General features: G+C 42.9%; 1 protein-coding gene across 2 annotated transcripts in view; it reads left to right on the forward strand.

The window, feature by feature from the left end:
• Positions 1-27,578, forward strand: part of LOC124177562 (neuroligin-4, X-linked) — a 252,640-nt gene that overhangs the window by 98,520 nt on the left and 126,542 nt on the right. The window lies entirely within an intron of this gene.

Here is a 27,578-nt window from a genome sequence, read left to right on the forward strand (position 1 = left end):
CTCGCATCCCGCCTTCTCCTGATCAAACTTAGGCTTTGATTAGACCCGTTAGCTTCGATTCGATAATTAACCCCGACGTACGAATTTCTACGAGGGTAATCGCGCGATCGTTCTTGAATCGATGAGTTCTCCTCCCCGTTTCGTATCCTGCGCCATTGTACTCTTCGCGTCTTATACACAACACGCGGTTCCGAATTAACTTTCGAATAATGAACAATCTTTTCCCACCGCACGCAGATGTACGGAAATTAATTACCACGTCGATACGTCTCGTTTCTTCGAAAGATTACTTTTCTCCTCTTTTTACCTTGGCGAACTCACCAGTTTTTGTCTGTTATACTTTCGCGATCGCAGCGTATAGTTAATTGGGATTGATTCATCACCCTGGAAACAAGTTGAATGATCGAGTGTGTTTAAGCTTCCTCGCGAAAAGATTAATCCTTATTTTCGAACGTGATTTTCATTTCATTGTTGTAACTGATCGAGTACCTCGGATTTCATCGTCGTATCTTTACCATAAATTTGTTTTTTCACCGTCCTTCGGAATTTCTAGATGACGTTTTTTCAACTACATCCTAATTCCGAGTCCTATCTTTTCTAAGACGGTTGTTTCACGGTCGTATTTTTTCGATAAAGTCGTTTCTGGGCGATATTTTTTCAAGTCCGTCTTATTTCGCGGTGGTATCTTTTCTAAAGTGGTTATATCATGGTCGTATTTCTTCGATAAGGTTGATTCTTCACGACTTTGGTGGATTTTTAGGCCATGCATTTTCGAGTGCGTCTTGTTTCACAGTCGTAACTTTTCTAAGGTGGTCGTATCGCGGCCGTATTTTTTTCGACAAAGTCGTTTCTCGACAATTGTCTCGGATTTCTAGGTGATTACTTTTCAAGATAGGCGTAACTTTTCACTCTCAGATCGCATCTTACCTGCAAAGGTTATACCATGGTCGTGCCGTAAAAATTACACCTTACTTCAAAGTCGTATTTTTTCAACTTTACATCTAAATAATCAAGGTGATATTTTACCGAGTAAATAATTACTATTATTTCACTCTCTTAGGCATTGAATATTCAGTGAAAAAAAAAAATAGAGAAAAAAACGTCCTCGAAAATCGATGCGAGGAACGAAGTTCTCGTCGGTATTTCGGGCTCAAAAGATAATTTTTCTTCCTTGAAGTAAAGGAGGGCCACCAGGAGTGGGTATCATCCTGTTATTTTTCAAACTAAGCTTTCACTCTCGCCGTCCATCTACGTTGGTTTCCGGCTCATCTTCTAAGCCCTGCCGTAGCAGCTGCAGCCGATTTCCATGAGCTCCTTGCCGTTCCCACGTTTATTTTATAGTCCCGTTCTCATCGTACCGCGAATTATTAACTTCCTCGTATGAAAATCGCGCAAATTGCACGTCAAGTAATACCCTGTGAACGCCTCGAATTTTCTCATCCTGCAAACCGCCGTTTCCCAACCCGAAAACGAGGCTTGTTTACCTCCTCGGGTCTGGGTGAGATTCCGCCTCGAGCACTTTAAGGCCCGGAAACTCCGGGATTTCGTCTCTTCAGCGGCAGAATTTTCACCCGCGTTACCTGACGATTAACAGGTTACACTTGGGCCGAGTATTTTTGAATTTACTTTCAACAGCTGACGAACATTTTACTCTTGACGGTTATTGATTGACTGGAATATTCAAACTTTCATTCAAAATTATTGCACTGTTACACATTAAATATATGAACCTTAGTTTTCCCCTGGAGAATATTTTTCAACAGCTCAGTGTAAACAAAATTCATTTCCAAGTATTTACACATTTATTTCAACGCGTAAAAGTTTAAGAGAGGTGTAAAAGTGTAAGAAGCGAGAAAATGAAACTGAATAATATATCGCAGTCTCAAAACTATTTACTTCTGGTTGCACGCTGATCCCCTCCTGCGAGGCTTACATCATTGCAGAGAAGCCGTGCTTAACCTTTGATTTATAGAAAGAATTAAAGAATAATCCTGACATAGCGAGCCGCTGGGTTTCCATTCCCATTTTTTATTTTCCTCTTCGCTCTAGACTTTGCTTCTTTTCTTTTTTTTTTTTTTTTACCTCTCTTATTCGTTTTTATTTTTCAACGATTCTGGGTTCCATCTCAAATGTACCGTGGCTAATCGTTATGTCCTTAATTTTTGGTCCATAAAACGGCCGAAAGGAGGAGAGAATAAAAGCGGTCCGCGAGGTGGCAATATATTAGAATAAAAATGATACAATTTACTCTTTACGAGTCGCCGAAGTCGTGTCAAGTCTCAACGAATTTTCATGATTTTCGCGTTCCAATTTTGCATTTGTCAAAAAGTTGACTTTTTTTCGTACAGGTCAACAGTTTCATTCCATTCAATCGATTTTGCCAATCGCAAATTCTTGGAGAAATGTTTATTCGACATTCATGGTACATTGAAAAAAGTCCACGGAAATTCGAACCACGAAATAAATAAATCACTGCATCCGCACATGACTATCATAAATAGAGAGATATTGTTCGGAAAACGATAAAGTATAAACGGGTGATTGGCATAATTTCTATCCCCGCGTTTGTGCACAGCATGTAGATATCTGCATATATCTATATTTATACGTAAGCAGACATAACAGATGAATAATGCATCACCGTCACTCAATCTTTCGATATAAATAATTTAACTTCCGCGGTTATAGGTCGGAAAAATTGGTAACAATTCATCCAAACGATTTATCAAATCTTGCGATATACATGTGTATAATCTGTATTAGGCGTATGCATAAGTTATCGGAATATATAAGAAATTCTATCGACCACACTCGCCGGAGAAGGAGACGGTAAAAAAAACATTGACGAGCTCTGTCCGATTTCAACAAGCCTTCGATCCGAGGACCATTCATGCGGATCTGACACACGCCAAAATCTTTCTGTCGGTGCAAGCTAAGCCTTCAGCTACCTAACTAATAGACGTCACTTGGTGAGATCGACAGGATAATCAAGGTACGGAGTGAATTAGCCACGAGATTGAAGGTTCTCATTTGCATCCTGAAAACCATCTTCAGTATTGGTCCGGCATCGTTTATGTCGTTAATGAGTTGTGATTATAGTCAACCGTCGAGGAGATTCACTGAAGAATAATATTACATTCACCGGTCCTTAAATTACGGCTGAATGACAGGGTGTCTTATTTACTTCGGAATGGAACATCAGAGGAAGAACTAAAGGATTACAAAAACAATCATCGGACCTTGAATATCTATGGGCAGAGAGAATGAGAATAGTCATTGTTCGCAACAATTATTCGGTTTTCGATGTACGATAGAGTGAATACGGAAAATCGAAGGGAGAATCTTCGAGGACCTTTACAAGCCTTTAAAGAGCACTCGAACCAAATGAAAGCCGAGATGGGGTAAAAGAAATTTATGGTAGAAGCGCTCAGCGTTGAGATAGAGCAGTTAAGAGTACTCTAGTACATATCGAAGTGGAAGCAGAAGTTTGAGGCACAAAGCCTTTACGCGAAATTCGAAGGAGCACCCCGAGCAGAGAAGCTCGCAGGACAGTGAGTCGGAATTTAGTTCGAGCAGGTCTCGCAAGGGTCCTTGGCCGATGCACGCGTACTGCACCTGCATCTCCAAGCTCCGAATGCACTCGAGCTGGAAGGATGAACTTGAACGAGTGGACCAGTCGAACTCACGAGTGCCTGCAAGCAAGATTTGTTCAAGGGCCAGAAACTCAGCGAGAGAGAAAATGGATGGCATGGAAGAGGATTGGATGATGTACTGATCTTTGGTTCATTCAGTCTACGTGTAATCGGATGAAAGTAGCTACAATCGATTGTCGATTAAGTCGTTTGGAGTGACGCGATGAAAGGAGAGAGTTTGGACTGATTTTGGGTATTTTGGATTCCCGGCTACTCTTAATTCCCTGGCTATGATTTCCGATAGTTGATCGACAATCTCTTCTCGATTTAGAACGTTCGAAGCAAACAGTGAAGTGTTGAGAAGCTGAAAGAGGCGAGACGAGACCGTCTTGAAAATCAGTTTAATTGCAGAGCAAAGACGGAATCCGTGTCTTCTCTGAATAGTTTTGCATAATATGTCGTCAGCAATTAATTCTTCACCGGTAATTGTCACGAAGCTCTCTACACACAAAGACTTGCAGAAGTTAGAAGATAACGAGAGAGGGAAAGAGAAATAGAGAGAGAAAGAGAGACACACAGAGAGTGTGAAAGACTAAGAATGCAACACATCAAACGCAATTTCAATAAGAGACACTACATCCCTCCTTTCCTTGCTTCATCCCTTTCATCTCTCTCTCTCTCTCTCTCTCTCTCTCTCTCTCTCTCTCTCTCTCTCTCTCTCTCTCTCTCTCTCTAGGGTTCAAGCATAGGGACCGACCACCTGATACCAAAGCTCGTACCATCGGCTTTGCGACGAAGGCAGTGGCGAAGTCTTGGATCACGTAGCTTCCATCTCGCGGTGACATTGGGAAGTTGTGTATCTTCGTCAAGGGAGAGAAGACGGGTTTACTCCGTGTCCAAACACCCTGAAAAAACGATCAAAAGGCGTCAGAAAAAACAAAACTCGCGTCGCACCTTCCGCAGAGATGTGAATTCACGGATTTGTTTGAATCGACAAACTGAAGTGGAATCGTGATGTAAGGAAACAAGGTGAAACAACGCGCGTACGCTTTAGTTGAACCAATCGGAAAACATCTCCAAGGTGACGTCATACAGGATTGATATTTTGTCCTTTAGGGTTTATATTATTACTTTTGCAACTTTTTACTGCGCAAACTGGCGTTTTCAGCAAATAGAATGTACGGAAATAAATGAGTAACCTCAAATAGCCTGTTTACGTGATTTCTGCGACGTCATCTTGGATATGAGCGGACTGAACGAAAATCGGTCTTCGGTTCTAACGCGCCTTGTTTTCTGACATCATAAGTAGGATGATGAACGGCGTTGTACAGGCTGAAAGGATAGATTCTTTGCCATAAATCCACCGATGATCCGGACCTTGACCACTCACGGAACGGGGTATAGGACTTGCTGCCGTTTCGTGTTCGATAATAAGCGTCGGCCTTAGGCTCCAGGATAATCCGGTTTTCCCCTAATTTTCGCGGCTTTGCCGAAGCTTGTTTCCCGGTTAGTCCCGGCGTACCAAGGGGACGAGATGCGGTCAAGCTCGGCTGGTATTTTCTTACAATCTCCCGTCCCGCTGCAAGGGTTCAAATTAATTTCACCTCGATTGGCTATTCGGTGCCAGTTTCCCGCCATGCGATAACTTTCACCGCTGACAAATTGCCCGAAATAACAATAATAACGGGGACACCTCGAACCCGCATAGAATCGGTTGATGTATACGTGCAACACCGCGGAGTTCTCTTTTTACTCCAACCATACCAGCCGCACACATAAACTCGAATGCCGAACGTGTCGCGAACATTTGGCTCGATAAAGTGCTCTGCGGACAAATTCCAACACGTGCACTACCGGGGTACGAATTTTCGATTTGTTCACAATTTTCTCGCCACGATGTCCCGATGGTAATTCACAATGCGAGAATATATATTTTTCCCTCTTCACAGCTGTTCGAAATAGGTTTTTACAGACGGTAAATCGAAGGGACATTGAGTAGCGCGAATCTTGGAATCGGAATAATCGGTGCAACTTTACCGACAATCCACGGAATGGACTTGATCCTCGACGCGTGCTTAACCCGTTTGAAAATTGGACGCTTCTCCGATTTGGCAATGCTGCTTTTTCACCCTCGTGTAGGGACGGCCCTCGGGGAAGAACCCTTCTCGTTCAAACGCCGGGCGGAATCCCTTATCGAGAATGACGGGCGTCGTCTCTGATTCTAAATTAAGAACGGTCAACGGGGATGGGAGAGGGAAGATAAGGGAAGCTGCAGGGGTTATGAGTTGGCGCTGATTTGACAGGACTCTGACGACTTGGGCCTCCCGATTTGCCCGGCGAGCCCGAGGCGTGCGAGTTGAGCTGCGGACCACGTATCCGAGAATTAAGACCAATCATGGTTGATGTGTGAAATACAGCAAGGGCGCCACTGCGCTTCTCGGCGTCGGATGAAGGGCGGCAGCCTTCCTCCTCTTCATCCTTCTGCCTTTCCACACGATTCTGACAGCGTACGGACAGTGTGTCTTTATTACGAATTGTCTGGAAGTAAAGCTCGAGGCGCCCCCGCGCAATTTCCTTTTTACAACCCTAAATCTTCCCCGAGACTTAGCGATCCTGGCTCGCCGTCAAACGCCGCATTTCTCCCACCGTGAACACGGCTCAGAGTCCACTTCGTGATATTTTCTCCAAAATAGGACTCGATCGAAGATACCTCTTCGCCCTTTGACCCTCAACTGTATCCCTGCAGCTCCTGTCATACGATCGGAATTTCAAAGGATGACAAACGCTTTACAAGAGGGTAAACATACTTGGATACTTCAAAAGGTCACCGAATCCCTCTCTCTCTCTTTCTCTATCTCTCTCTCTCTTTGCAACTTTTTGGGGACATGGAATCGACGTGACATTGATTCGTGTCAATAAAATGTTGAAACGCGTCAGAAAAATTATTCAATAAGTAAATTCCATCAGCTGGATTTTTCGTTTGGAGTGTAACGAGTATCTGACAACGTTATGGAGAACAGAAAAAATCGAGGCGTCGACCATGCTCAAACCCGGGATCGATACTGCTGAAAGTAGCTCATGCTGGTCTGAGAGTCTGACCCGGAGATTGTACGTTGATTGCAAAAGAGCGTAAGCTGAGTTTCGATCAATCATTTCATCATCTTCTAATGCTTTTCTTTTCTTTCCTTCTTCTTCTTCTTCTTCTTCATCTTCTCCTTCTACTTCTTCTTATTCTTCTGCTTTTATTGTAATTAATCAGAGCTCCGAGATGCGGCCTGCGGGTCGATTACCGAGACTTCTTGTCAAATCGAATCACCCCAGGGCGTAGCCAGTGAAAGCGGATGACTCGGAGCCTGTGTGATAAGAGAGAATGAAAGGGGAAAAATCCTGTACACATACAAGCAGATATTCCGTGTTAAGTCTGAAATACTGAAACACTTTGCCGACTGTGGCAATACATTTTATCGTACCTTACAAGCCCACCATTCCTCTTCTCTTACTCCGTCTTCTCCAGTTTCGCGTTGGACATATTTTCACCCGGGAGCTTCGCAGGCTTCCGGTGCGCAGCCGTGTCACGTAATAAGGATCGACCTCGGGCCAGGAAACCGAAGGCTGACGGCGAGCTGTTCTCGCTATAATCCCTCACAATTTTCTTCGATAAGAGAAGAGGGTGCGAGAATTTGCGAATTCGCCAAGGCGAGATTGTGCGAGTGTCGCGAATCTAGGAATTATTGCGCACTTTGGCGGGCGCCGCGTTTTCTTCAACAACTCTACGGACAGCGGCCGCAGGGAATTCGTGCTTTTAACAGATATCCAAGGATTTGAGAGCGTGTTCGGTTTCCCGGACCCAATTCTGGGACTCCGATGCTGCGCGTTGAACAAAAAGCAGCCATCGTCGTACGCGCTGAGAGCCGATAAGGCGGGGAGAATTGCGTGCCTGATTTATTGGCCAATATTGAATATGAAACAAACTTACCAGAGCCGTTTTAGCCGCGTTTCACTCGGTCACCCAACCCCTGAAAACAAACTTGAAAACTATCGTCACACTTCTTCCGACCGAGGACATAAACCGGGTCTCTCAGGTTCAAAGGCTGAACGGAAAACCAAATAAAAGACAATCCGTGTCCGCCCTGAACCACGGACTGAATTTTTCAGCCAATTTCACCGCCATACCTCTGCAAGGTCAACGCAACCAATACGACGATGACTCCGCGGAGGATTATAAAATCTAAATTCCGTTCCCATATTTCACCGTTATTCGAAGAAACGAACGTGACCGGTAGAGCTGGAATCATTTTCACGTAGAAATATCGTTTGGTATACTTATACGAGTATACCTACTAATAAAATAACTGTTTGGCAATTGGGCTAATTTACTGTATAGTTATGGTTAAAGTTTTCCAACTTGGTGGCGAATCGTCAGCTGCCAGCGATGGCTGCGAAGTGGCGGTGTCGTTGACAGGTGAAAGATTACCTCGAACCGATGCAATGGTGTAACTTTGATCATAAGAAGCCATCGAGGAACCAACGCCTATCATCGATCCGCGGTGCAACTGGAGCGATTGGCCATTGCTTGTCTACGATCAGACGGTGTTCGAGGGTCGCCATTTGACCCTGACGATCTTCGTTCGACTTTGACATATATTTCTCTACTGCTGGTTGCTGAGCAGTTCTGCCGTTGGCGGATGAAAGACTACCTTGGATTGATGGTGTAATTTTGACCACAAGCAGCCACCGATAAACCATCGACTCGCATCGATAAATAAATTGTGTAACTGCAGCGTTTGACAACTGTTCACCTACCGTTGGACGATATTTGAAGGTCAACGTTTGCCCTTGACGATCTCCGTTGGAGTTCGAACGATGTTTTTCCACCATCGAGTGGACGAGCTATGTAGCGGAGCGCAGGTTTGACTGAATACCTCGCATCAGGTCGGAGTCGTTGAATAATCGCTGTCGCCTGGATGTTGGTCTGGGTGTTGGCCTGCGTTTTACCGATAAGGGTTTGTTTCCCGGCTGTCAAGAGGTGATCCCAAACTGCTGCAGATGGGGCTTAGGCGGTGAGAACCTGCATCGTCGTCAGGTTCGCGATAAGGCGTGCGGTGGGTATTGCACCGGGACACGGAAGAAAGATAGAGAGTTTGAAGAGGATCCGCAATACCAGACGACGACTGCAGGGTGTGGTGATCAGCTTTGGTTTCGCTCAGCCGCTCTGCGGGAAATTGATCAAGCTATCCGCGACAATGGGGTGGAGAGAAAACAAACCGTTGTTTAGAGACCGAGACACGGTGAGCGTAAATAAAAATTAATGAACCCACATAAATCCGGAAAGTGTTGTCGCGCCTTCACTGCTGCCGATCAATAATCATCAATCAGGACTCCTGACGGCGCGACGTGCCTAATCCTCATCCATTAACGTTTTCACTTTCCACCCGCGTTCTGCTGCAGGGATGTCGAACGAGATATTTCCCCCTGTTCTAGATTCAACCCCGCGCGCTACTACACAAGGCCTACTAATAATACCTGCGACCCCACGTTTCCGATTATTAACGCTTCCTACTGTAATTATCGTCCCTTGCCACCCCGGCCTGCCCGGATTATGGAGGTGCATTTGCGTCGACGTTTCACTGGAATTCACCAATCATTCACCTCCGCTCATTGTTGCATGGAAAAAAAAATCGTGAACAAGGGTAACTCGCTGTGAAACAAAAGTACCGTGATCGTTCAACCTGACTGGTGAAAAGATCCCTTCATCGATTTTCTTTGATGAGATATTATAGGTACTGTAGCAATTGCACTGTGCTTTTATTTCGCTTATCACTGATCAATGCATCGATGGCGGTGAAAAATCAGTTGTGTAGAAAAATTCTGGCATGGTTAGTAAAACGCAGAGTAGATAAAGCTTCTCAAGGCTAATTGCGGATACTGTGTGATCAACCGTTTCATGGTTCGTATAACAGTTCGCTAATCAAGCACGTCCTCGACAAATTTATCATCGTTGTAAAACCTCCGATTATACTGGCATCGTTAAAAAATAATGTGATTTCGAATCAGCTGAATAGCAGATAAGTGACACGAGGACGAGCTTTGGTCAGTATATCCGTATAGTTCCAATGTAGTACGGAATCAAGGTACGATCGCGGTAAGTCCAAGATTCTGATACCAAACGGTTGCGATAAATCAGAGGTTTCGATAAGAATCGAGCATCGGGACCCGGGATTTTCGTTCCCAACTGTATTGTTACTTTATAATGTGTCTCCATTCGATTTCTGTTATCTCCGGTCCCTCCTTCGCCCGCTCAGTCCATGAGAGCCAAGGTCTCGCAGCTTCGGCTGCGGCCGAGTATCCCTTGTTCTGTCAATATCCACGGGTAAATTTACGGCTGTTCGGGGTCCGGGTGGATGAATTTATGTTATTCGGAGCATTTTTGCCTGGGACCTCTTCTCAACCTCGACTCCTTCCGCCATTCCACCGGTGCCATAAGAGCGAGGCCGGTGATTAAATATGTACCCAAGTGATGTGTCTCAATAGGTGGTTGTTTATTTAATTCATTCGCTCATTCGCTCGTGTTTATACCTTCACTCTTCTCTGTAGGTGGCACGGAAGAAGAGAGAGAGGATGGAAAAGAGAGAATGAAAACGAATGCATGTCGTCCGATCAAAAGGAGTTCAGTGGAACCAATTTTACTTCGGGTGAGAGCAAACTTCTGGCCGGCCATACTCACCCAATGCACATATCGACGCTCGAAGAGCTTGCGGACGCGTTATTCTGCAGGCAAAATATTGGCCCTAGTAGGGAATATTCGATAGAGAGTTTTCGCGCAAATATTTATCAACCGTAGCAACCACCCTCACTCACTGACTTTTATCATCTCTTTCGATGTGTATACATCACACACGAGTGCAGGTATGATGGCGCACCTACCTGTTCCCACTCTCGTTGTACGAGAGAAAAGCTGTTTGCAGAGCCAAAAAAAGAACACCTGGATATACGTACGCATACACACACCTATAACTGGTACTTCGCCGCCGCAAATTTTCTCTCCGCCTTGTGTTTTATTTCAGGTTGTTAACGAACTCCGGAAATACTTTTGCCTCGTAAACGAATTATATTCATCGTACCACAATTCTTTTCGACGTCGACGATTGAATGCGATAATCGATCGTGGCCTCTATGGTCACTTCACCCTTCGAGCTGCAGTCAGTCGCAGCGTGCCCGCGGAGTTGAAATCGCACTTTTATTCAAATAAAAGCACGCCCACTTCACCAATACCTACTCGTGGAAGTCAATTTCATGCGGGAAAACGTCACTGATGGTTTGCTCGCAGTTTCATGGTAGGAAAATGAAAAACAATTAAAAGGAAAAAAAAACAACCACTTTCTCACCGGTTTGTTGCCCCTTCGAACTCGAAGCCCGCAGCACTGCATCAGCTCTACCTGCAACGCGGTTGACGTTAAATTGGGAGTTAAAAGCTTTTACCGTCTGGTTCGGGGTCTAGTTTGACCTCAGCTTAGGTACAGTCAGGGGGGCGGCATTGGCATTGACGGATGGAGAGTTTGGGGCGAACTTTCCTAAATCTGCGCGGTGCTTTTTCAGCGCCAAACCGACCCGCTACACGCTAACACTTGATGTCCAGCTCCAACGTCTTGGGTGAGGAGAAGTAGCTGGTAGCTCTCTAACGAAGGCTTCTTTGGTGGTCGTTAACGAGACGCGGTAGCTACTCCTACTTGAATAGTAGTTTCACCTGAGCTTTTAATGAGCTTGTTTGTTGCTCGGAAGCATTTCGTATGTATCCATATGATATCGCGAAGGTGGTCGGCGGAGTCGAAACAGCTTGTTTATCCTCGACTCCAGCTACTAAAGGATGAGAAGTCACGTTTCAGTTCACTTCGAGGCTTTCGGCATCGTTGGAATTCACTCGCATTCATTTTTATCGACGATAGCGCTCAGAGGCGAGACGTATCAGGGGTTTCAGGTTGGACACGTACTGACAAGACGGACTCTACCAGGTCTAGTTACCAATTAATAAGCTCTCTGGGCGCCGGTAGGCGGTGGTTATGGTTACCGGCTCACGGTTGAGTTGCGCAACACCAAACCGGCAGTGGTTGAAGACCACCACCACAGTCACGCGGGTTGCCACGTCTCAGTTTCGCAACTTGCGACCTGGTGACGTCGAGTCCTGTAGGTCCTCTCCGTATCCGGTTTCATCTTTGGCGTTACTTAGCTGATATACTGTAATTACTAGAGATGTATTACGCTTAACCGTATACTCTGTGACATTGGCCCACGTAACGCTGGTCTGGTTACGTGAATCCTGGGATCAGTAAACGCAGAGGGAATGAAAGCATGAGCATGCTCCTCACTCCTCTCGCGAAAAAGAAATTATTCGAGGCATGGGTATATAGCACGGTCCATTTGCAGGCACTCAACTTTACCCAGCATGTATAGAATATCGCGAAGAGTGGTTCGCGAATATCTACATTCAGGGAAATGGAAAGTTCTGTTTGTTTCATTCGACGTTAAGCCTCTGAAAGGAATTTTTAACAAGACCTGTCTCCGATGTACTCTGCAGCAGTATCAAAGTTAGATTTCCCTTCTTTTACCAAACCGTATTGAAGTTTCTTTAAAAGGATCGCATAATATAAATATCGAGAAGGGTATTGAAGAAATTAACAGTCTTCTCCACAGCCACGGCATGACTACGCGTTACGACATTGTGAAACTATTCCTTTCCACTTTATCTCGTCAAACTTGAAATTCAACAAGCTCGCTATTCACTTATCAGGAATACATTGAACCGACCGAATTCCCTCAGCATCGAATCCCCGAATCGGATTATCGACGATTCATCACCCAATATTGGCATTACGTGACGATCAGCCTTGACGCTTCCCCGTTCATGCAGCAGCGACTCGACTCTGACCCCCTTAGAGTTTTGGAAGACAGGTGACGGGCTACTTTCCAAATTGTCCTTAGGGATGGATATGTCTCTCATGTCAGTCGGTCGGCGAGTGGCTGTTGATCCTTTTTCACCTCCGTACGTGAAAATAAAACGGGCAGTGGCCACAGTTCATCTTTATAGCGTGAACGAGTGGGTGGTTATATATCCCGCAGGTACCGACGAAACCGGAATGCTATCTTCTTAACGAAATAAATGAAGGCTGCCAGGTACGTGTCCGGCCTGAAAATCCCGGCTTAACCCACGGTCGCGAAATATTTCTCCAATTTATACACCCTCGGCCATGTTTCTGCCTCAGAGACAACTCTCAGAGCCAGGCGCCAATCCGAGTCTTTCGGCCTGCGCCCGCCGAGCAGAGGGTTGATTCCAGTTGAGCCGGTTGTTTCCGAGATGTTGTCTCTGAGCCTCGTACCTCGCGCCTCTGGTACTATGTTTATACTTATTCTACGCGCCCTTTTCCCTTTTTACCAGACGAGTGGAGCCCGGAGTAGGTGCGACACCCACGGAGCTTTTCCTACCCCTGACTCGTCCTGCGATAATAACGGATGTGTTCCCAAGTTTTTCAAACGCGAGGACACGCGTTGCCGAAAGTTTGCAAAAGTGGTTAGGAGGCTCCGCGCGCCCGAACGGAAACGACGTTATTTACGGTTACCGTTAAACTCCGAAATCCGCCCAACTGTTTTTCGACCCTGTGATTTTTCCACGCCCGTCCGCTGAAACATCGCTCTCATCTCTTCTGCTTCCCGGTCTCACCACCGAACGACTGATTCTCTTGATCACACGGACCACACGCGCTTATCACGCGAAACTCCGATCCAGGCTTGAATCACTAGACCATGCCTAATGTTCGCACATAAACTATCGGACGGTTGCTAAGAATACGAGATACCATTGAAAAATTCTCTGGATGCGAATTTCACGCTCAGATTCAGGGGTGGACGATGATTGTCGATGAAGATCAAGACGCAAGTCCGAGTCCTCTGGATCTGAACACTGGTCACGTAGATCCCTTATTGTTCTTTCAATTTAGTCATATCGGGCTGCTCGGGGGTTCGCCAAAAAATACTTAACTGGAGACAAGGACAAGTTAAAAATCAGGCACAGTGAGATTTTTATAATCTTTATTACGATTATTTGGAAAAATTCATAAATTCCGCTCTGCTGCAACATTCGTTATGGGTAACTTATTCATTTTTATCCTCATCACTTTTCATTCGCTGTTCTTATTCACATTTGATTGATTGGCCCGATCTAATTGCGGAATTCAATTTCTCCCTTCGAAGTAAATATTTGGCGGAGATAGAAGGCGAAAGAAACTTTGATCGATTAAGCAAGGGGAAAGATGTTGCGCGAGTGATCAGTATGGCTGCGTACATATCTGACAATGAGAAACAAATCAATTAGCGATCTAGAGCAAAGAAACAGAACCGGACCAGCGAGAATTATCTTGTTACGTTTTTGGAATTGAAATACCGTGAAAAGCTCGTTGAAGTCAGAACTGTGTAGATTCGCCAATTATCAAATTCGGTAAGTTTTGTTTTCTTCTTCACTGACCTTTTACAGTCTAGAACTTTTTTCAATTCTTTTCACATGAAGAAGCTTCGTGAATCGTCGTCAAAGTATCCAATTAACCACAAGTGTTATTCAGTTGAAAAACAAAAATTTTCGCTACTTCTCAAAACTCTTCAATTCAATTTTCTTATATGTATATCACATGTAACGTGATTAAGTTTTATCCTGGCAGCTTTCTCCTCACTCTGCTTTCGCAGCGATATGCAGGTGATATAATCGAAATATAGATAGTATATTGCAGAGTATACCGAGGGAGGAGATCGAAGGAATATCGACGACTCTCGGTTATCTTGAACCAGATATCAGGCTCTCGCCTTCCTTTTCACAGGATGTTTTACGGTGTATGGCGCGTTGGGATAACACTCTGCTTCAGGTCGCGTATCCTGCGGGCATTTCCCATATATATATATACATATTTACATACATGTTTATAATGTATATGTATGCACTTGTGTAATATACGCTTGCATGGGTTGTACACATTTTTCACACACACACATACTTACCCATGTATAACACAACGGGTAAATATAGATGTATACGTATAATATTATATATCGCGTAGCTACTGCGCACGCGTCGGTGCGCTTGGCATATTTCCGTAATGTATAATGTAACGTTCTCGTGTTTGCCATGCCTCGACTACAACCCTTCTACGTATGTATATGTAAATATGTGTTACATATACAATATACTTGCTACTGCAGATATCGCCCAGACTTATGTGGCGATACGCAAAAATCCTAGAAAATGTATGCGTCGTGTGACAGAAAAAAAAAATATGTATATATATAAATTAAAGTAAAAAAGGGAGCAAAAATTCGCGAGAGTGAAAGAAACAAATGGTAAGCATTTCCGCTCTATTTTTTCCCTGTACTATCACCTATGACCATTCCATTTGTTAAATTCCCCTCCCCCATCTTTACGCTCTCCTGAGTCGGACGGTAAATATATTTTCTCACAATTATATAAATGATTAATTGTTAGGTGTAGTTGAACATTTTTTTTTTCCTCTGGGGGGGAGAGGGGGGAATACCATCAACACATTTTGCATGGAATCAGTGGAGGTAATACATCGAGCAATCTTAAATCGAGCGATAAGGGTAATCCCGGTTTTAGTTTTAAATCTGACTTTGAATATAAAAGTTATGTATATAAAAGTTGGAAGAGTCTGGCAAGAATTGAATATACATATAGGCATATATAATATATATATGTATATTATACACAACGGCAGAGTTAGGCGATATGAAAGAGAAGTGCAAAGGAAAATATGGCAAACGACGGTGTTCCACGAGTTTATCATAATAGTGTGTATATTATAGACCGTTGAACCTTTGCGTACAATAACCGAATGAAGGTCCTTCGAACGGATGTATAAATTTTCTATCGGCGGATGGGTTGAGTAATTTTATTGTTATCCGAAAAGTTGGCCCTTTATAGGATAACCTGCTACGGTGGACCTTCCCACGCTTCTGCCTAACACGAAACGGATTTGAATTTGAATTACGACGCGAAGGGTTTCAGACCCCGTGATATTGGTACAGCGCTAACGCTAGTTTCGGACTCCCTGCAAGCTCTGCCGGTGACCGGAAGTGGCTCTTCCTGTTTCACCCGATTCGTCGAAGGAACTCTTGTTTTTCGGCTGAACATGCCGCGAGTGAGAATAAAAAAGAAATTGGGTGAAAAATATTTGTCCGATGACCTTTCATATTTTTCAAATCAAATCTAAGAGAAAAGCTCGACGATATGCTTGGGGGGAGAAGGTGGTCCGCGACAATCTGACGTGACAAAAGTTCACTTCTTGACAGGGAACAAGCGGATGGTGAATATTTTTTTGGATTTCTCTTCTTGCCTGCATGGAAATCCGTTTTAACGTTATAAATCGGTGGAAAATATTTCACGAGAGAAAGGGAAATGTAAACAACGTTTTGTAGCGCGGATACATTACGTCGATTACAAACGGAGATAAAACCTCCTGGATTTTGCAGGTTTGTTTGTATGGGGAATTCCACGTCAGTTCGACCAGGGTCTCATTCTCACCCTCTTGGATTTGGTCCGCGATTTTTTATATTTTTGTTACAACAGCTCTAAATAGCAGTAATTTTGATTTTCTTTTTTCTTTTCCAACAGATAGAGTTCAATATATCTTCCTTATATCACAAAGGGTTGTAAATTACTATCGATACTCAAACAAAAAGAAAAAAAAAAGTGTGAAATTCCACATTATTTTTATTTTTTTTCTTTAGTTTTTCTGATTTTTCAATTTGAAATTCCAATTAAAATGTATAGATTGTTGTATCAAGGAGGATTTATAGAATCCAGAGAAGTGAAAAAAAATATATCAATTACATGAAAAATTATCGTTTCGCCTGCTCACTTTAATTTTGGTTAGAGTATTTTTTATCTTGGCGAGAGAATTTATGCAATTCTTTTCAAACAATTTTCAAGAATGTTGCAATCACTGTCAAAGCTTGATTATTCAAGGTGTCCGGCGGATATCGGGGACGGTAGTAAGAATCTAAAAAGTAAAAATTGGAATGCATTTTAGAGTTGGAACGATAATATAAAAAATTGCGGACCAAATCCAAGAGGGTGAGGGTCGGACCCCGGTCGAATTGACGTGGAATGCCCCGTATATTTATACCCACTTGAATTTACATATATGTATACATATGTAGAACTCGAGATAGAGATCCTCAATTTGAGATTCAAAGAGAGGCACGCAAGCAAAACCATCTCTACCCAACTTTGTGAATTCTGTCTCCGGCGCTTTTGAGGCATTTTACGTCACTCTTTCAACGTTACAAAGATAAAGAAACTCGAGATTCGATTCTTTCCATTATCCAACGTAACGCTGTACACACACGTGTACCGGTAAAAAATACGCATGCCGTTTATATCGCAGGTCAACAAAAAAAAAAATTCTCCTCTCGAGTTCTTCTATATTTAAATGAGTAAATTTCGATTCTATACATCAAACGATAGCAAAAATCTTAATTTATCACTTGTAAAGTTTACTTTTGTCTTCTTTACGTTGAATAAATAAGTCTTGAAGTTTTCGACTGATGTGGCGCGTTAAGCAGCAGGTAGCAGTGCGTTGAAATGAAAAACAAACTTTATCTATTAAAACTAGAAATTTTTTTTTGTACCAGTTGCGTTAAAAAAAAATTAAAATTTTATGTCTAGAACACGTAATCAAAATTCGTGTTGACGGGTGTATTATTATACACCTGTATACAACTACACGGCACCGTATAATATGTTGAAAAAGAAGGCGACGCGAACCTTCTGCGAAAAGGGGGATGTAGGGGTCAAAGAATACGATTGACCACGCGAACCCAAATAAAAGTTGAGCCTCGGGGTGCTTAAGCTTCACCGATTTCCGCGAAAGTTTTCCTCTTCTTTTTTTTTTAATTTTCTCTCCCCCTCCCCCCTCCCCACTCCCCCGATACTTTTTTCAAGTCCAAATTGACGGGGAATATTCCCTCGGGAATCACGCTCGAGATGTACGAAAATTCAGACGCCTTGGGCGCGGTACTTTCTCCCATCGCTACTCTATTATATTTCAAAAACTGAAAAAAAAAAAAACAAAAAAACTTGTACGTAGGCACGAAGATAAGATTCTTGAATCGGAAGACTCGACTCCGTTCTTCGGTGAAAAGAAATATGATGAAATAAAAAAAGAAAAAGCAGGGTGTTCGAATGAAAATTAAATGAAATGAGAATGGAATGAAACCGCAAGGGGGGATGAAAATGGATTTTTCTAACTATCGGATTACATCGTCAATCTCTGAATAATTGACTAGTATAACTAAATTGCAGATGGTCCAGCGGTTGCGACGGAGAAATTGCAGGGTTTAGGGTTCGAGTTAAAAATTGAGGGTCATTCGGACTTCCCTGCATTCAGGGAAATACCCTGCACCCCACAATGGTGCTGAATAAGGGTTCGATTCGGTATGTATCCGAAGGTATATCCTTGGGTCACGGGACTCGATTCGATCTCTCTCTCTCTCACTCTCTCTCTTTTTCTCTCCCTCCCTCTCATCCCTTCGGGACCGTTTGAAAAATCCTGAAAACTTCCCCGAGGATAAAGACGATAGCAAATCTAGGAAGAAAACTATGCAATTTCCCCGCTGTTAAATAAACAATGCCGGATCGCTCGCCGGGGAGCCATTCCCGGGCCTAAATTGTTAACGCGATTCGGGATACCGGATACCCGCCGCTTCCTTGCTCGGTCATCCCTTGGGCTCAGCCACTTTGCCGCTCCCTTAATCGCTCCCCGATTCTTCGCCTAACAAGCTATCCCGAAATGCGGCAAGAAATTGGAACGAGAGGAGGGATGAAGACACGATTTGTTTTTTGTTTTTTTTTTTTTTTTTCATATCAGGGGAAAATAACGAAGCTCGGTCGCATTTTCATTTCGCAAACTTTATAGATCGATGAGAAAAAAAAAGATAATCGGCAATTCTATATGAATTTTTCATTTTTTCGCCGGAATATATATATATATATTTTCCGTATTATTGTAAAGTAACCTTTTCCCTGATTCATATAAGTCGTCGAAAATTTATCACTGTATTTTGATTTTTTTTTGTTTCTTTAGATCGAAGGTTAGTTCTTCACGATTTCAAAATCATCAACAGTCGCGGAAGTTAAAATCTTTTGGCAAGGATTTTTTATTCTTATATCTTTGAAGATTCTGATTATTGCCATAATATGGGTGACGATATGATCAACTTTCAAGCGGATTACATTCAATTTTTAATACATTTAAAAAGAATCACACAATAAGAAGCTGAGGAAACGAAACAGCTTGGACAAAATTGATAATGTAATTCAAAAAATTAACCTTCTGTTGTTGATGACGGTGAACATGTAAAGAATCGAACTTTACACTGACAGTACAAACAACAAAACAAAATAAAAAAAAATAAATAAAACAGCACGGCCTTCTTTACGAGAGGCTGAATCCTTCGCGCGTTGACGATTTTTGATTAACGTCGTTAACCGTTCTCTTCACTCGACTGTCGGATGAATTTGATTAAACGAGAAGGCGAGTGAGAGAGAGAGAGAGAAAGATAAAGAGAGAGAGAGAGAGAGAGCTTGTGAAAAGGATTTCCTCAGGGTACCTAATTGGCTGTTTTTAGAATTATCTCTGAAACGTCTGTCACCGGTTGATCTTTCCCACTCAATTACGCAATATTACTAATGGACAATTACCGGGACGCCGATCATTCGTCTAATTATTAATGAAATCATTAATTGCCCCTTCATCATTTACGCATGATCGCCTTCTCATCGAGCAATGAGATCTTTCCGTTTCTAAAGTAGCGCATTAATACGTATTGTTTACAATTGAACGTTGGAATTCTTCCGTCATTGGCTCAGGTATGAAAATTTTAGAAACCGGGTTTCGTTCGAACTGAGAAAAAATGAAGAAATAAATTCAATTTTTATACATATAGAAATTATACAAAAAAAAACAAAAAATCTCGTGGATCCAGGATTCGTTGCGTGCTGAAAACATCTGAAATATAAAAATATTTCAAAACATTCATTAGAAGTTTTATTGTAAAACTTGATATGAACTTTCCCGGATCTTTTACAAGACATTTTTTTAAATCTTAGAATATTTTCTATATGGGCCATTTCACGTCAAATTAGCAGCCGATGTACCTCATCCTTTTCCAGTTTGATAACTTCTTAGTACAATGTTCTTGGCAGCCGAAATGGATCTGGAGAATTTTTTCAGATTACCACTGGTGAAATTTATAAATAATTGCAAGACTAATTCCGAAAACGTTATTTTTAGAACCTGACGAAAATTTCCAGCATGCTTATGATTTAAAATGTTATTTTCGAACAGCACACGATTATTTCCCAAGTTTTTAGCTTTTCTGTGTCGGATTTTGTTTCTTTTACATGCCTGGATCTAAATAGATTGTAGAATGACACTATTTTCATCATTCCGCGATGTGTTTAGATCGGGGGATGGAAAAAAGAAACCAAGCGCGAATAAACTAAACAACGAGATCCGATTATTCAAATCATAGAATCCGTGTGAATTTTTTCAGATCTTGAAAAATGGCGATTTCGAACTTGGTTTTCCAGATTTTTTCAAATTTCACCGGTGGTTGCAAAAGTCTGACAAATAATAAATAATTCAACACGAAACGCCCCGTATACGCTAGATCATACGATTCTCAAGGGATGAGATCCCATACTCCGTATGCACGGTATTAATCCTCAGCGTTGTAGGTAACTCACGGTGCGTAAAAAAATTTAGTTTGCGGAAGAATAAGAAGTTTCGAAAAGTTTGTTAGAAGGAAACCGACGCGGCGGTGGGAAGGAAGTTCACTTCAACGCGGCGTCTAGCAGTTAGTGCTTTGTAGACCCCAGCCGCGAGCTTTTCATTCCGTATAATAGTCCCTGTGCATCCATCCATCCCTCGAGGTAAAATCCTTACCTCGAACGGATACAACTTTAAATATGAATGGCTCTTAAGTGGGAATAAAAGGTGCGCGGTATGTGTACAATACATGTGTGCATGTATATTGCGTGTGTGTGTGCGCGTGCCTGCGACGTGTACGGAGAAAGGCGAAAGGGGTGCCGGAGGAGGAGGGAGAGTGTAAAATAAAAGCTCTGACGCTATATCACTCCCGGTGAGGCGGTTCCTGAACGAGGAGATAGGTCTACGTACCTACTATGCTACACTTTTGTGTTCAGACTGGATGTATTTGCATTTGAAAGAGGCCACCCACCGATTTATGATTTTTCCAACGAAATAAATCCCGCGTACAACACAAGCCTGAACTGTTGCTCGCTGTGTACCGCAGCCTGATATTCGATACAGCCGCGCGAAAATATGAAACTCGGTCTCGAACGCTTTTATAGACGAATACACTTTTGTCGATTACTTTTCAGAGAGCATTTACACGATTCGTGAAGATTTTCTCTTTCACCGTTTGACGATAATTGTAACTGTATGAAATCGGTGAAGAGTAAAGGACTTGTAAAGTGGAAGGGAAGAATGGATGTCGAGTTTGTTGATTGAAGAGTACGTCGCGTAAGTTGTAAAAGAAACGTTGGTTAACAATTCGTTGCAGCGTTAGGATTATTCTGCAGTGTCAGGATGATCCGAATGATGGAAAATCATGAAGAGAAGAGAGAAAAATGTCACGGTAAATACTCGATACTTATTCTCCGTGCGATGTATTGAGGAATGAGATTGAATCAGGTTCACCTGATTACAAGACGCGGAAAATCAAAGGTGTCTCAAGATCGATTTACAAGCTAGGCTAGGATGGCTGCCGCACGAATGAAACGAGATGAGGAGAAACGGTGGAAAGTAACAGAGCCGAGGCCGAAGATTAAAGGAAAACTAGATAGAATGGCGCGCAGTTGAGGTAGAAGGCGAAGATAAGGGGGACGAAAGAGGTGGGAAAATGGGGATGAAACCGGTTTTCGGAAGAGCAAGAAGCGCGCGCGTTCATTGACGTTATGGCGGGGAGCGAGTCCTCCTGGTTTATCGACGCCATTGAGATCGGTAAGCTTTTCGTACGTGTGTGTGTGTGTGTGTGTGTGTGTGTGTAAACGCAAAAGTGAAACAGCTCTATCGCTGGCATGTGGCACGGGTGAAAGAGGGGCGGGAGGGGGAGGAGAAGAGACGCCGGGTGGGGGATAAAAGCTTAATCCGAAAATAGAAAAATCCCAGGAGATTAAGAAAAGCATGAGATACGTTTTTCCCGCTCGTATAATACGTCCGGCTACATGCGCCCTCTGAGAGGGTTTTCATCCCCTCTGGATTTTCATCCTCTCTTTCTCGCACGCTAGCCGCTACTTTTGCAGCCACGCGGGATCCTTAAACCCGCGACAAAGCAGATTACCTACCCACGATTTTACCCATCCGATCTCGGAACTTTCCTGAGAGGAATGAATTCTTACGAGATATTTTGAACCTGTTGACGACTTCGTTCGCAGCTTAAAACCTTTCGCTATCGACTACAACCCGCTGACCGTATTTCTCGAAATTTTTACCACTCCCGCGAAGAGTGACGATGTCGTGTCGAACGCTGGAAAATGGCCAGAGCTTCAAGAGCTTCGGAATTGAAATTGTTATTGAGAAAAATTAAAATTATCAGATTATCAAAGCAGTCGGTACAGCGTCGAAGAAGTTTTTTACTTCTATGAGGTTTCGGTTCTAACAAGGAAGGTATCCCAGATCGATCTCTCCGATTTGATTTCTTTTCTAAAACGTTGTAGTAGACAAAACTGAGCGACATGTATTTTTATTTTTTTTTGTTGCATCTGTTATCGAACACTTTGAGAGGGTGAAACCACCCTCCAAAATAAGACACGTTGAGGGGTGATCTCACAATTATTGTTTTGTTTTTTGATTTTTTTTTTTTTGTTCTATTGAGAAAATTACATTTTTCATTTCTAGTTATGAGAAAAATTTCCCTGTTGGATCGGTTGAAAAATATTATCTTCTTGTGGGTGAAACAGCCAAATCACGCCGTTTACCTCCTTAAGGTGTTTAATGGCGGATAAAAAAATATATTTCTCTCTCAGTTTTTAGTCTACTAATACGTTACATTACTAAGTAAATCAAATCGGAAAGATCGACCTGGGATACCTTTCTTGCCAGCGAATGTGGAGACAAAGATCTACTTCTTCATCTCGGTTGATTATAATTATTGATGAAAAGAACTTGAAGAATACCGCAAGTAAAAACCGTCGATGTTCCGAATTCCCGTTACCGAGACAATCCTCAATTTCCAAAATTAAAAATCGATCTCGGTTGGATAAAACAGACACGTCGGTGAAAATTCGATATCCTGAGCTTGCGGGCGAGACTCGGAGGTCTAAAATCCCTTCGCACCGCGCCTTGCCGACCTTCCGTTGGTTGTCCGTTATTTGCAGGGCGGTATGTACAGCCGGTTTGATATATTATTAATTAAGACCCGCATAAATGCTGAAAGCCGGAAATTCCGGGGAAATATGAACTCCGTTAATGCCGCCACCCTGCCGCCCTAGAGCGCTAGATTCAGCATCCACTCCCTGACACCCCGCAAGCCAGTCTGCAAAGTAACTGCCTAGAAACGAACGGCGTGAAAAACCCCTGAAAGCTTTTTTTCGCTCCGCTGATGCGGGGCGCGGATACACTTGGTAAGAGAATAAAGTGTTGCTTCAACTATGGATTCCATTTTCCCTCGTTCTTGCAAATCTTTGAATCCTTATCGTTCGTCGGGATTTTCAGAAAAAACAAAACAAAACAAAAACAAAACAAAACGATAAAATTCGAACGGCATTTTTGACGAACTGAAACAACATACGTACATTTTTTTTGCTTACAACGTTTTGTATTGAAGTTTTTGCCATAGAATTCAGTGGTAAAAGTTTCAAAAATATAAACATTTTTTTAAAACTCATACGCTGCTCTCTTATTGCCACGATTCTGAGTCAATACTGAGAGAAATTTTTATTTCCGGTCCTTAAACTATTCTCATTTTTTACCACAATCGAAAAATATTGTTCTAGGTAGAAAATGAAAATTAGTTTTCTAGCCGTTACCGGAAAGTCTAGTATCCGTTGCTATTCTTTCTCATTACGTTCGCTGTTACAATATATTTTGTTGCAACTGTTGCGAAAATTTAACGCTTGCGCAAGAATAAATTAACGTTGAAGCCTTGTTCAACTAAAAAAGTAGAGTAAACCTCAGGAACTGACTTTGCGTTGCGATTACCAATAAAGGATCGACGATAGCGAAAAATCTTTAGGCGTACGTCGTTTTTCGCAATTCCAACAATATTCAAATAGTTTTTTTAACGACACTTGTATCACTGAATTTTTCTAGTTACTGTAACAAATGAAAAATTTTCCAGCGTACCATTGATTATATTTTAACGGAAGAGTCATCGCAAAAAGCACCAGTTTCTCGAAGCTTCTTCGCCTGTCCGTGATTCTCTTTAGCCTCGACACGAGAGGTTCTACCAACGATGTCTGGAAGAACGTTAGAGCATAGCTGCGAGATGGGGATTGAGGAAAGTGAGGCTGGTACGGCGGAGTGTGTTTTAGAATTAAGTAGTAATTAGTCGGTTAGTTTGAAGAGCCGAGGCGCGCGGTGCCGCCGACTTTGCTTTTGCAATTTCGCAGTCCGTTTTGCTCTGGATTTCCCGGCTTCGCTCCGACCGCGGTTGCACCTATCAGGCAAAGCGGAAGACGGAGACTCAATTTCCGGAATTGTTCCAGAGAATCCAGTCACGCCGAGTCCAATAACGCGACAGTGCAACGTGTGTATTTAAGGCCAATGCCTCGCTTCGCAAAACGATGCGATGCGTTCGGATTCGAAGGGAGGAAACTCAGGTCCGGTCCCTCCAACCGTATCTCGTGTAAACTGCACCCCAACGTTTGAGTCGCTGTCTTTGACCAGCGCCATCGGAGACCCAATTAATCAACTAAACCGGAGGAACTGCCGACTCGTAAGACAAAGCTGAGAGAAGAATAGGCCGTGCAGTCGGCCGAAGCTTCCCTCAGGACTCGGGAATCGCTTCACTTTTTCCCAGCTCTTCCTCGTTCGATGCCAATCTCTGCGGAATACCCCGGACGGGCACTTGAGCTTTGCAAATACTCCGACATAGGTTACGGCTCCTTGTTTCAAGGGAATCTCAATCGTTCTTTGACTCTCGGTATTTTGTATCTTCCGTTTCTCTTTCATTCCATAGGCGCTTATTTTTCCATCTTAAGATTCCCTCCGTCGTATAATATAAGCCCGCGTATGCTGCAGCAGTCGCACTGTAAGCTGTATCTTTCCTCAATTCATTTCCCCGTTCAGTTTCTCCATCCATCTTCTTTTCGATTCTTTTATTTCCAGCCGACTACAAGCTCGACTTCCGCAAATCCAACGCTCCCGAAAAATCCCAACCGCACCGCTAATCTCTGCCACTTAACTTGCGGAAGTTGAAATGCAACGCGTTTTTACCCAGAGACGCGACGCGACACGACGCGCCGTAGCGCTGGTTCTACAGAGTGCAAAAAAGTCTGGAAACTCCTCAACCGCATCGAGCTTTCGAGCTTTCCGGCGCGATTCGACGAATTAACTACACCCTCGCTTTTTATTTCAGACTGGTCTTATCTCGTGGCGTTTAATTATACACGTCCAAGCCTCTGATTGGCCTGATAGTCTCAAGAAGTTTCGAGAATGATGTCTGTTTTACCGACCGTGCGACCTTGTTTCGCTGTCAATCACGAACGACATTCAGTCGGATGACCGTGTCTTCCTCGAATCATGGATTGTTTTCGCGCTGCTCTGTAAATTTGCTCTTATTCGTTCCGCACAGCGATCTCGTGTCCGAATAAATAAAGCGTGCACGCCTGATTGATGCCGGATTTATTTATAAGAGGCTGGGAAATTCCGCCGTCAGCGATACCTTGGCGGCAGACGGACGCGAGAGGCGATAACATTATTTCCCAGATTTTCCCTGGAAGGCCAGCGCGCTGTGTAAGCCTGTATTACCAATGATCTGAAATTATTCCGAGTCCCACGAGTCGAACAACGCAAAGTGACGTTCCGAGCAAAATGCGAAACGTCAGAATCGCGTTGGTTCAAGCACACGCAAGCGTGGTCGTGTAGCCGTAGTTGCCGATTTTGCGGATCGTCGTCAAGGCTGCAAAACTCTGCGAAATACGGCGAAGCATCGCTAACGCCAAGATGGCGAGGTATTGAAATTCATTATTTTGCAAAGACGTAGAATTTTGTACGAGTTTCATACAGTTTTGTGTACATCGCCGTAATTGCCTTCCGAATTTCAGCAGTAACCGAAGCATTTTGGAGAACATTTGACAGTTTCATTTGGACCATCAGTTTTGTCAAACATTCGAAATATTTTCAACAGGTTGAGTATTCCAACACTGATATCGGCAACTATAGTTCGGATCCGAGTCGTCGGGAGGGTTGAAACGTTTTTAGGAGTTCCGATGTCACGCTCAAAACTCCTCAACGTCAAGTATATCGACGTAAATACGAAGAGCTTGCGCACGTCACGCACCCACCAAGTTAATTCAGTGGCGGGTAAATCGAGTTCTCAAAGTACGTTGCTGGTGGGATACACTTCAAAGTTTAGTTGATAGATGCTTGCACACATTCGTAAGGTATATTTCTCACGTACGTCTGCGACGACACCAAAACGCCAACAGAAATTAGTGGGAAAAATGACGTCGTCCGCGGACTCGTGTAATCGTCTCTGTAATTTTCTCACGAGTTTCGTACGGACTGAGAGAACCTCTTAAACCGGAAACTTTATTCGGGATAGAGTAAATACGGGGCTATGTGTCAAGCGTAGTTGTAGAATCATGTATTATACATATTCCGGTATACAATTAACGTAGTTCTCACCTCACCGTCGGCTCCTTTGCGTCTTTCACTTATTCATAGCGAGAAAGGGCGTCGCGACGCTCCGCAACTTGTAATACTTGACGGAGAGACAGAGAGAGAGAGAGAGAGAGGCACGAGTGCAGATCGCTTCTGGTTCGATTCCCGAAACACCGCAAAAATCAACGTCTCGGCAATATTTGTTTACGCACGTTTGTTTTCTTGCGGACATGTTCCTCGGTGGTAATAATCTGCTCGTGAAATAAAAAACTCATCATCTTGTTATATCACATTCTTTGATTCAGGTGTTATCAGAGTCCCAAATGTGAATTATTTTCTGCACTGAGAAGAATTTCAATTTTTATAGTAACTAGAAAAATTGAATAAAACAGGCATCGTTAAAAAAACTGTTTGAACATTGTTGGAATTAAGAAAAACGAGGTACGCCTCGGATTTTGCGATATCGTCGATCCTTTTTTGGTTATTGCAACGCAAAATCAGTTTCTGAGGTTTGCTCTACTTTTTTATTTAAATAAGGCTTTAACGTCAATTTATTGTAGCACAAGCGTTAAATTTTCGCAACAGTTGCAAGAAAATGTATAGCAACAGCGATCGTAATGAGAAAGAATAATAACGGATGCTAGACTTTTTGGTAACGGCTAGAAAACTAATTTTTATTTTTTACCTTGAACTATATTCTGTCGATTGTGGTAAAAAATGAAAATAGTTAAAAACTAAGCGCTAAACGGAATTAAAAATTTCTCTCGGTGTGTTCATGACTAGCGTGAGTAGAATTACAACCAACTTTACAAATATCATACGAATCATTGTCAGGTGAAAAGTTATAACGAAATACTCGGATAACGTAATTCGAAGTTCGATCCGAAGTATTTTCGATAAGTTCGTCAAATTAGATATCCCGTGAAATATCATCGAATCAATGAATGACCTGTATCCGACTCAACAATCCAATCGACGAGTTATTCGATTCGATGAAATAGGAAAAATACTTTATTCTTTCGCGATAAACGCGTCGAAGAAA

The sequence above is a fragment of the Neodiprion fabricii genome, chromosome 3 (genome assembly GCF_021155785.1).
Source record: "Neodiprion fabricii isolate iyNeoFabr1 chromosome 3, iyNeoFabr1.1, whole genome shotgun sequence".
Lineage (NCBI taxonomy): Eukaryota > Metazoa > Arthropoda > Insecta > Hymenoptera > Diprionidae > Neodiprion > Neodiprion fabricii.